An 11517-nucleotide genomic window follows, 5' to 3' on the forward strand; every position below is an offset into this window, starting at 1 on the left:
AGGTGGCACAAGTTGAGGTGGCAGGGCTAAATGATGAAGAAATGGCTCTTATCATCAAACGCTTCAAGACGGCGCTAAAGGGTCACAAGGGGCAGCCAAGCAAGACCAAAACAAAGGGGAAGCGCTCATGCTTCAAGTGTGGTAAGATTGGTCATTTTATTGCTAACTGCCCCGATAATGATAGTGACCAGGAACAGGGGAACAAGAGGGAGAAGAAGGCATACAAAAAGGCTAAGGGCGAGGCACACCTTGGCAAGGAGTGGGACTCGGATTGTTCGTCATCCGACTCCGACAATGAAGGACTCGCCGCCACCGCCTTCAACAAGTCATCCCTCTTCCCCAACGAGCGTCACACATGCCTCATGGCGAAGGAGAAGAAGGTATGTAATCGAAACAATGCCACATATGATTCTTCTAGTGATGATGAATCCAGTGATGAAGAAATAGATTACTCTAGTTTGTTCAAGGGATTGGATAGAACTAAAATAGATAAGATTAATGAATTGATTGATGCCTTGAATGAAATGGATAGACTTTTAGAGAAACAAGAGGACCTTTTATATGAAGAGCATGACAAATTTGTAGAGGCACAAAAATCTCATGCTTTAGAAGTTAAAAGAAATGAAATGCTTTCTTGTGAACTATCTTCTTGCCATGAGACAATTTCTAGCTTAAGGAGCATAAAAGATGATTTGAATGCTAAGTTAGAGATAGCTAATTGTCGGGGACCATAATTAGGGGTACCCTCAAGGCTCCTAATTCTCAGCTGGTAACCCCCATCAGCATAAAGCTGCAAAGGCCTGATGGGTGCGATTAAGTCAGGGATCAGTCCATTCGAGCGACTCGATCACGCCTCGCCCGAGCCTAGCCTCGGACAAGGGCAGCCGACCCCGGAGGATTTCCGTCTCGCCCGAGGCCCCCCTCCAACGGCGAACATATTTCCGGCTCGCCCGAGGCCCTGCCTTCGCTAAGAAGCAACCCTGACCAAATCGCCGCACCAACCGACCAAATCGCAGGAGCATTTAATGCAAAGGTGGCCTGACACCTTTATCCTGACGCGCCCCCCCCCAGCCGGCAGAGCCGAAGTGACCGCCGTCACTTCGCCGCTCCACTGACCGACCTGACAGAAGGACAGCGCCGCCTACGCCACTCCGACTGCGGTGCCACTTGACAGAGTGAAACTGACAGGCAGTCAGGCCCTGCCGAAGGCATCATAGGAAGCTCCGCTTCGCCCGACCCAGGGCTCGGACTCGGGCTAAGTCCCGGAAGACTTTGGCTAGTGCGGACACACGCTGGCGGTTGGCCTCCAGTATCTCTTTCTGCCTCTGGAGATTGCGGTTCTTGAGGCGCAGGGCGTGCAGCTGTAGCTGTTCTTCCGCTGAGACGCCGAGGACTTCACCGTCCTCGGTGAGGTCCGCGCCTTCCAGTGGGGCGAAGCCTGGGGGCGGCTGCGATTGTCCTTCGGGCCCGCAGGTGCGGAAGGTGTCGTCTTCGCAGGTGCGGGGAACATTGTCTTCAGTGGGCTCTTGGTGGGTGGATTGGGTGAGGGCGAGGGCCTTGCCCTTTCTTGCGGTGAGCAGTGCTGCCTTCGCAGCCTCGTCAGCCTTTGGGTTAGCTCTCTTGGGTGCCATCGCGGGTGGTTTTGTCATAGCACGAACGGTGGGTGCCAAATGTTGGAACTTGCACTCAATCGCAAGGAGGCCAACAAGGGTGAACGGTGGTGACAACAGGGTTACGTGCTAGAAGGCGACAGCTCTGTTGATCTGGCCTCCCACGGGCACTGTACAGGGGTATTTATAGGTACCTGAGCGCCCAGCGCCTTGTGCTAAGGACGCATGTGCCCTCAGCTACCTAGGTTATCCCTAGAATATTCCCATAAAGCGGGGTTACAGACTGTAATTACAGGGGTGCCTTTACAGGTTAGGCCCGTAACCGGCGGCGGCCACGCAGGGCCCGTTATAATGGGCCGGAACGCACGTGGGCCTCTGAGCCGTCCGAGGCCGCACTGTGGGATGACTTCGTCGCCGGTCTTCGTCTGGTGCCGGTCAAGCGAAGGGTGTCCCTGCCTGTTCTGTCTCTGTCTGACCAGCGGTTATCAGCGAAGACTTCAAGCGAGGGGTGGCGCCTTTGCCTTCGCCCCAACATTTGCCCTCCGAGGGACCAGTTCGACAAAGTCACCTGGTGTCGAAGACGTCGCTAGATGGCGGAGACGCTGCCCTCGCTCGAAGTGGTTCCGCGGGGGTTTTTGATGTGACCGTTGATGGACGGCGTACTGTTGGATTGCGGGTTTCCCGAAGCGCCGCGCCCTGTCGGATTGCGGGTTTCCCGAAGAGCCGTGCCCTGCCTATAAAAGGGGGCGGGGGTCGGCGCTTTTTGAACTTCACCTTCCGCGCTCCGTGAAAACCCTAGCCGCCCGCCGTCTTGCTGCTCGTCTGCCCGCCATGCTCTTGTTCGCCGGAGATCTAGCTCGAGTGAAGCAGACCGCCCGCCGCTGCCGACGGTACGTAGCGATGCCGTCCTCTTCTTCTTCCGCTGCCGCTACGCCGCCGGCCGATTCCTCGCCGCCGGCCGCCGCCTCGTCTGAGGAGACGTTGAGTAGTTTGATGGCGGAGGAGTTGCGCGCCGGCGATTCTGTTGATTTTGGCGTGTCGCGGATGACGTCAGCCCGCGTTCAAGATATGCATCGGTTGGGCTACTTTGGTGGCGGAGTTGCTCGTGCTCCGGGGACGGAGGAAGTCCCCGAGCCGGAGGGTGAGTTGGTCGTTTTCGAGGCGTTCTTCGCCGCCGGTCTCCGCTTGACTGCGCACCGGTTTGTTGGCGAAGTCCTGCGTAGATTCAACGTTCAAATACATCAGCTGACACCGAATGCCGTGGTGGCGCTGTCGAAGTATGTCTGGGCGACGAGTTCGTACGGCGGACAGCCATCTGTTGAAGTTTTTGCGAAGTATTATTGCTTGCACTGGCAGAAGAGGATGATTGGGGACGAAGTTGCTCAGTTTGGGTCATGCACATTCACGCCGAAGACCGGCAAGACCACAATGCAAGTGGTGGAGTTGGTTCCATGCGCCCGCAACAAGTGGGGCAACTGGAATGAATTTTGGTTTTACGTTGCTGAGGGTACCGTCGAAGGCCATGAGGGACTCCCCGTGTCCGAGATGTGCTCTCATTTTTACTCAGCGTACCCGCCCTTCGAAGTGGCAGAGGAGGATGTGGACGAAGGGGCCCTTCGGTGCGCCGCCGGCCAGAGCAGTGGGCGCGATTTAGTTGAAGAGTTCGTGGCGTACGGGGTGTGGCCCTTGGCGCATGGCTGGGCGTTGGGCGAAGTGTGCCCTCGCCAGATGCCTTTTCACGGTGGAAGGGTGGTGCGGAGTCCTGCCTTCGCACTGAATCTGCGAAACCGCGACCCGGCCGCCTTTGTGCGTGATGCGGAGGATGGGGCGGTGCGGCTCGTGGGACGTTACGTGCCGAGGACGGAAGGCCAGCGCAGCTTTGATATCCGTGGGTCAAATGACCGTTTGAACAGGGTTTTCGAATTAAATCAATTGTCGTACGACGGCTATCCTGGTCAAGACGACGCGGACCGCCGTGGAAAGAAGCCGGTGGTGGAGACTGGAGACGACCCTGCGCCGGCGGCCGCCCCTTCCTCCAAAAAGAGAAAATTAGGTACTGCTATGGGAGGACTTGGGGTGTCTGATAGTTTTGCTAGAGAGTTGATGAGGACGTGCGCGGCCCCGGGGGGAAGGATGTCTTCGCCCGAGCTCCGGGAGTCTTCGGCTCGGATGCTGAGGGTTACCGGGGGTTGCTGGCCTAGGAATGTTCCTATCCCCCGCGCGGCTGGCGAGGACTGTTTTACATCTCGCATGGCTCGTGAATGGAGAGTTTTTCCTTACGGGCGGAATATTGCTGCTGTTGTGTCGGCAGTGATGGACAAGGATCGCCAAGGGGCAGCGCAAAAACGCCAGGCGGCTGTCAGGCTGCATGAAGCTAGGCCGAAGAGGCAGCGGGGGGCTGCGAAGGCTGCGGCCTCCGGCGGAGGCAAGCCGCCGCTGGCGGCGAAGTCGGGCGCCTCTGCACCTAGCAAGGCGCCGGAGGCAACGGCGGGCGCCGGAGGCTCCAAATCGACGAAGGTGGTGCCGCCGGCCAGCGGAGTGGCGGAGGTCGCGAAGGCGGCCCGAGCGTTGCCGTTGTCGGGCAAACATGTTGCCGACTTCAGCACCGATATTAATGTGGACGACTATCTTGGTGGTAAGTCGTTGGCTTGTTTTTTTTTAATTCGTTGATGCGTTGCAGGGTCGGACGAGGGCCAGCTTGCTATAGTTGCGCCTGCCGCGGCGATCGCGACGGCTGCCATAGTGCCGAAGGCGAGGGGCGAGGCCCTTGGCGCCGGAGGCGAGGTGTCGGCCCTCGCGGTTGTCAGGGACGAGGCGGGCGCAGCGACCCGCCGGCTGAAGGAGGTGACGGAGGCGCTGAGTCAGGTCCGCTAAGCTATACTCTCTCCCTTACGGTTTTTTTGGGCAACGGCCTTACGTGTGCTCGGCAGGTGGCTGACTTCGCCAGCCGCGCTGCGTCGGGGGCCCTCACGGCAGCTGTGTCTGCCGAAGTCGAGAGATTTCGGACGCAACATGCTGACGTTGTCCGTGAAAAATCGGCCTCCGACAGCAAGTGCCGTAAACTGACGGACAAGGTGGCCGCACTGGAGAGGGAGAAGGCTGACCTCCGGCGCCAACTGGCGGAGGAGAGGAGGGAGGCCAACGAGGCCGTCGCCAAGGAGCAGGCTGCGCAGGCGGAGGCCAGACTGGCGCGGGCGGAAGGCAATCTTGCCAGGGAGCGCGCCGAACATCTGCAGGAGCGGCTTACCGCCCTGGAGAGCCGCGTGAAGGGGGCCGAGGCCGCGATGCGTGCGGAGGCCGAACGGACGTGCACACAGCTTATGGATACATATCGTGAGCTGGGTGCGCGGACCGGTGACTTCGAGGTGCCGGACCGAGAGCCCGGGCTTCGCTGTCTGGAATGGGTGCAGGAGGAGCTGCAGGAACTCCCCACTGTCGTGGGGGGTTTATGTCGTACGCCTCCCTGGTCACCTGCGAGGGGGCGATGAACGCACTCTCCCGCGAAGGGTGCCGGCACTTCGAAGTCTTCGACCAGGCAGATGAAGATTTTGAGCGAGATGTCTATAAGGTCGAAGACCCCGTAGTGAAGGAATCCGCCGGGGCCCTCTATGACCGGATGTGGGGTCCGCACAGTCGTGAGGTGGTCAGGGAGCGGGCCGAGACTGCGAGGGCTCAGGTAACGTTGTCGTTTGTTTGGCGTTTGCTGGATGTGGGCTGTGCGTGTGTTTGCTGAATTTTGTGTGTTTTGTCTTAGGCGGCGCGTGGCGAGCGGGTGGACGATTTCGGGGCGTTGAACAGCGCGCTGCCTGACCCGGAGCCGACCCCCGCGGAGGCCGTGTCTGGGGTCGCCCTGGGGCCAACCCCGGAGACCGCGGAAGGCGCACCGGATGCCCCCACATCTGCTGCGGCCGGCGAAGACCTGCCCCCAAAGGTGGCCGAAGGCGCACCTGATGCCCCCGCGGCTGCTGTGCCGAGTGCTGAAGATCCCGCGGCGGTGGCGGCGGAAACAACGGCGGAAGCAGCGGCGGAGCCAACGGCGGAGGCTCCTGCAGCGTCAGGGCCTTCGCAGGTGGCGTAGTGGGTGTATAGGGTTGGGGAATTTTGGATAAGTTGCTGAATTTTGGTTGCTGCGCAGGTTCAAGATTTTGGGCCTGCGCACGCAACCGCTACTACTGAATTTTTGGCGGCTTCGACCGCGGAAGGTGGTAATGAATATGGTGGATCTGCATCTGAGTTTTTTGATTTTACTGACTCTGGGAGCTCGGTTGAGTGGACTGAGGAGTCGACGAAGGAGGACTTGGACTATTTTGCGGCCTTGGACGTGGCTGCGGCGGAGGCTTCGCCACACGCCGCGGACGCGCAAGATGTGCCAGGTCCTAGCACCGGGCGCCGACGACGGAGGGCGGTTGCAAAGCGTAGGGTTGGTACGGAGGAAGGGGCTCGGCTTCGTGTGAGTAGGGCTGGTCGGCAGGAACTGTTGTCTTTGCCGGCCGCCGCGAGTACAGGGGAAGGGGAACTGCGAAGTCTTTTTGCGGGTGAGGAGCTTAGGATAATGTTATTTAATTATAGGGAGATGGGAATTATTTCTAAGGTTGAGCCGATGTAGAGTGTGGCGCCCTCGCTTGTATATGTGTAAAGGCTTGTACGATGAAGTTGTGTGCCCTCGCTTGCATGTGCCTGCGAAGGCGTTGTGTGCTTTGTCTGGTATGTTTTGTTATGTTGTGCTGGTGCGACAGTCTTCGCGGTAGACTTCGGCTTTTCCGTATTTGTTGTGCTTAATCCTGCTATGCCCTTAGGCGACTTTTGCGCGGATAGTCTTCGCTGTAGACTTCGGTCTTTTCGCACTTGTTGTGCTAGTCCGGCTGCACCCTTAGGCGATTTCTGCGCGGATAGTCCTTGTGGTGGACTTCGGTTTTTGCACACTTGTTGTGCTAGTCCGGCTGCACCCTTAGGCGACTTCTGCACGGATAGTTCTCGCGGTGGACTTCGGTTTTTGCGCACTTGTTGTGCTAGTCCGGCTGCACCCTTAGGCGACTTCTGCACGGATAGTCCTCGCGGTGGACTTCGGTTTTTGCGCACTTGTTGTGCTAGTCCGGCTGCACCCTTAGGCGACTTCTGCACGGATAGTCCTCGCGGTGGACTTCGGTTTTTGCGCACTTGTTGTGCTAGTTCGGCTGCACCCTTAGGCGACTTCTGCACGGATTTGTCGCACGCGAGGGTGGCTAGCGCTTAGCCTCGCGGTGACCTCGAATTGGTCGAATGTCGAAGACCGTTGTCGCGGTCTTTTTTCGACACATGTTTTTGCGAGGGATTTTTCACACATATATTACATGGCTCCGCCTCGTTAAAAACCTCACCCCCCGGGAGGAAAAGAGTGCGGGCCGGTACAAGATTGTTTTTGGCGAATTACAAGGGCAGAATCGGCCCTGATGAGTCAAACAAAAAATTTGCGGAGGTTGTCGATGTTCCAGGAGTGCTCCAGGTCCTCGCCGTTTGGCGTTGTGAGTCTGTAAGCGCTGGGGGAAGCTTTCATCTTGACTATAAAGGGGCCCTCCCACTTGGGCTCCAGCTTGCCCTTAGACTCCGTCCGAGCTGTTCGGACGAGTACGAGGTCCCCTTCGCTGAACTCCCTCGGGATGACTGTGTGGTCGCGCCATGCTTTGGTCTGGGCTTGGTATTTGTTTAGGGCCTATAGGGCGAAGACTCGGTCTCCGTCAATGAGGTCCTTTGAAGTTGGCTCGTCCACGTCGGGGACGGCTGACGGAACTGTTCGCGGGACCCATGCTTTATTTCTTGCGGGGTCATGGCCTCCGATCCATATAGTAGGCGGAAGGGAGTAAACCCGGTCGCTCTGCACTCAGTCGTGTTTAGTGCCCAGACTGCCTCAGGTAACAAATCGGTCCATTTCCCCTTTTTTCATCAAGGAGCATCTTCTTGACAGCTGTGAAGATTTTCCCATTGGCGCGTTCCACGACCCCGTTGGACTGCGGATGATAAACAGAAGCGAAGGCAAGCTTGGTGCCGATGGAAAAACAAAAATCCTTGAAGTCTTGGTTGTCAAACTGCTTGCCGTTGTCGACTGTTAGTTCGGACGGCACTCCGAAGCGGCAAACAATGTTTTGCCAGAAAAATTTCTGGGCAGTCTTTGACGTTATTGTAGAAACAACCCTTGCCTCGATCCATTTGGTGAAGTATTCGACGGCGACGAAGGCGAACTTAAGGTTCCCCTGAGCGATGGGTAGGGGCCCAACGATGTCCAGGCCCCAGCGCTGGAGAGGCCATGTATGGGCGATCAGCTTTGTATACTGCGAGGGGCTGCCTGACCGAGGAGAAAATTTCTGGCAGGCTTCGCAGGACCTTGAGACCCGGTTTGCGGCGCAGATCATTGCGGGCCAGTAAAAACCCTGGCGGATCACTTTGGCGGCCAAGGCCCTTGGCCCAGCGTGTGAGCCGCACGTGCCACTGTGGACTTCACGTAGGATCTGCATGCCTTCGGTTTTGGTGACGCACTTAAGCATTGGCTGACTGACCCCTTTCTTGTAGAGTTGGCCTTCAATCAGTGCGAAGTCCCGGCTTCGATGTCTGAGGCGCTTGGCCTCGCTGACGTCGGTTGGATGATAGTACCCTTGCAGGAACAGGGTTATTGGTGCCGGCCAGTCCTCGGTCATGATTAGGTTGACTATGCGGTGGCCCTCGCTATCATTAGTTATTTGGAGCCCTTCGAGGCTCCGGACGGCTGGCGTGCCGATGATGTGAAAGAACACGTCGGAGGGTAAGGACTCGCCCCTGGCGGCGGCCTTGGCCAATGCGTCGGCCTCCTCGTTCTTGGCCCTATCCACATGCTGCAAAGTGAATCCCTTGAACTGTCTCTCGAGACTTCGGATGGCCGCGAGGTATTGCATGAGCGCGGGGTCTTTTGCTGCATAGTCTTTCTCGACCTGGCCGGCAACTATCTTGGAGTCTGTTTTGATGATACATGTGGTGACTCCGAGGGCCCTTAGCTTGCGGAGGCCGAGGATAACCGCTTCATACTCTGCTATATTGTTTGTGCATCTGTCGGATTCCAGAGCGAAGCTGAGGCGTGCTGCATATCTGTGTTTGACTCCGGCTGGTGAGGTGACGACTGCAGCGACGCCTGCCCCCGCATGGCACCATGCGCCGTCGCAATGGATAGTCCAAACCTTCTCTGTGGACGGGTCTGGCTGTGTTATTGGCCCAGTCCAGTCGACGACGAAGTCTGCTAGGACTTGTGACTTGATGGCTGTCCTGGGCTCGAAGCTGATGTGGTAGCCGGATAGTTCGGCTGCCCACTTGGCAATCCTCACCGATGCCTCCGGGTTTCTGAATAGTTCGCCGAGTCCCCTGTCTGAGGTGACTCGGACCTTGAATGCTTCAAAGTAATGGCGCAATTTGCGCGAAGACATAACGACTGCGTAGGCGATCTTCTCCAGCTCTGTCATGTTGCACTTGGACGGTGTCAGTACCTCGGAGACATAGTAAACAGGGCACTGTCTGACCGCACCCTCAACTGTCTGCTCCTGCATTAGTGCCGCGCTGACCGCGTGCGGCGAAGCCGCGACATAGAGCAATAGGGGGAGCGAGGAGTCGGGGCTTGTGAGGATGGCCAGCTCCGACAGGTACTGTTTTAGTGAGGTGAAGGCCGCTGCTTGCTCCGGTCCCTAGGCGAAGTCTTTTGCACCGTAGAGTGTTTTGAGGAAGGGGAGACTTCGCTTGGCGGACCTGGAGATGAATCTGTTGAGAGCGGCCAATCTGCCTGTCAGACGCTGGACGTCCCTGGCGAACTGCGGAGGCAACATGTCTACGATGGCCTGGATCTTGGTTGGGTTGGCCTCGATGCCGCGGTGTGATACCAGGTAGCCCAATATCTTGCCCTGGCGAACACCGAAGACGCACTTTTCCGGGTTTAGGCGGAGTCGTGCATCTCGCATGTTCGCGAATGTCTCGGCGAGGTCGGCGAGATGGTCCTCCTTATTCTTGCTGGCGACGACGATGTCGTCCACATATGTAAATATATTTCTGCCAACCTGCCCTTCGAGTACTGTTTTGGTGAGTCTGGAGAAGGTGGACCCGGCATTCTTGAGTCCCTCCGGCATTCTGATGAAGCAATAAGTGCCGAAGGGTGTTATAAAGCTGGTGCTGGCCTTGTCTTCCTCCTTCATGTATATCTGGTGATAGCCGGAGAAGCAGTCAAGGAGTGACAAGACCTCGCATCCGGCCGCGCTATCGACTATTTTGTCGATCCGTGGCAACGGGAAATTGTCCTTTGGGCAGGCCTTATTGAGACTGGTGAAGTCTATGCACATTCACCATTTCCCGCTTTTTTCTGCACCATTACAACATTGGAGAGCCACGTGGGGTAAGCCACTGGCTCGATGAATTTAGCCTCTAGGAGGCAGTGCACCTCCGCCTTGGCGGCCTCTGTCTTTTCGTCGGACATTTTGCGAAGCCTTTGCTTTTTTGGTCGCACCGAAGGGTCAATTCCCAAGCTGTGCTCAATTATGGATCGGCTGAATCCGACCAGGTCGAGGGCGGACCAGGCGAAGACATCTTTATTCTTGGCCAGGCAGCAGAGAAGCTTCTCTTCTTCATGTGAGGTAAGGTCTTTGCTGATAGTGACTGTCTGCTTGGGCGTGGCCTGATCGAGGGGGACAGTCTTGGCCCCGTCTTGGCTTTGCAGCTGTGCCTTGTCGTGCTGTTTATCGGTTGGGCTGGCGGGCGCAGGGACCTCGCGCTGGGTCGTGAGACAGTGCACGTTCCTCTGACCAGGCATGAAGTCCCGCTCTATGTTGCGCGCCGTCTGCTGGTTGTCGTAGATCGTAATAGCGCCTAGCGGACCTGGTATCTTCATACATAGGTACAGTCCGTGGATGGCAGCTTCGAACTTATTGATGGAGCCCCGGCCCATGATGGCGTTGTATGGATATACCATGTCCACGATATCAAAGGTTACTTGCTCACTTCGGGCATTGGGTGCTACACCGAAGGAGAGGGGCAACTCTATTTTGCCAACGGGAAAGGTGCCCTTGCCGCCGAAGCCATACAACGGGTTGTCCGAAGGCTTGAGCAGGCTGTGGCTTATACCCATGCGGTCGAAGGCGTGGAGGAAGATGATGTCCGCCTGACTGCCGTTGTCGACTAGGACTTTGTGTAAGTCCCAGCCTGCCACGCTGCAATTGATGACCATAGCGTCGATGTGGGGGCGCTGCGCAGGTCGACGTCTCGTGCGTCGAAGGTTAGCGGTATGTGGGACCACTTTGTCTGCATGACTGGGCCAGTGACAACGACATGGTTGATGCTGCAGTAGTGGTCCCGCTTCTGCCGCTTGGTGTCGAAGTCGGTGCTGGACCCCCCTGTTATCATGTGAATGACTCCGCGATATGGTTGGTCGGCGAAGTCTTCCTGCTTTGGGGCATGGGGGATGTTTTGATGTTGCTGGTGTGGTGGTGGGGGTGGAGGAGGTACGATTTGTACTTCCTGATGGTGTTGGTAAGCGTGGTGCGGTGGATGCGGGGCGGGAGCGTGGATATATGGTGGAGGGGGTGGCTGGTAATTATGCGCGACAATTCTGGGATTGTCGGTTGGCTGCGCCCTCGCCATTCTGTCTCTGGTGGCCTTCGTTTCGGGGCAGTCTTTGGTTTGGTGGGCGCAGTCTTCGCCGTGGAAAAGGTAGTAGAATCGGCGCGGCGGCTGTGCGCGCCCTCGGCCCCTGCCACGAGTTCCATTTCCGCGGCCCTGGGGGGGATATTCCTGGCGACGAGGGGGGTCAGCAGCGGGATGCTGGTTGGCGATGTTGTGCACTTGCTGCTGACTGCGGCCGTCTCGACCGGAGTCTGGCTGCGGAGTCCTCGTCCACGTGCGGCTGGACTGCGGGGCATCTTTGGGTTTC

Source organism: Zea mays, chromosome 7 (genome assembly GCF_902167145.1).
Source record: "Zea mays cultivar B73 chromosome 7, Zm-B73-REFERENCE-NAM-5.0, whole genome shotgun sequence".
Taxonomy (NCBI): Eukaryota; Viridiplantae; Streptophyta; class Magnoliopsida; order Poales; family Poaceae; genus Zea; species Zea mays.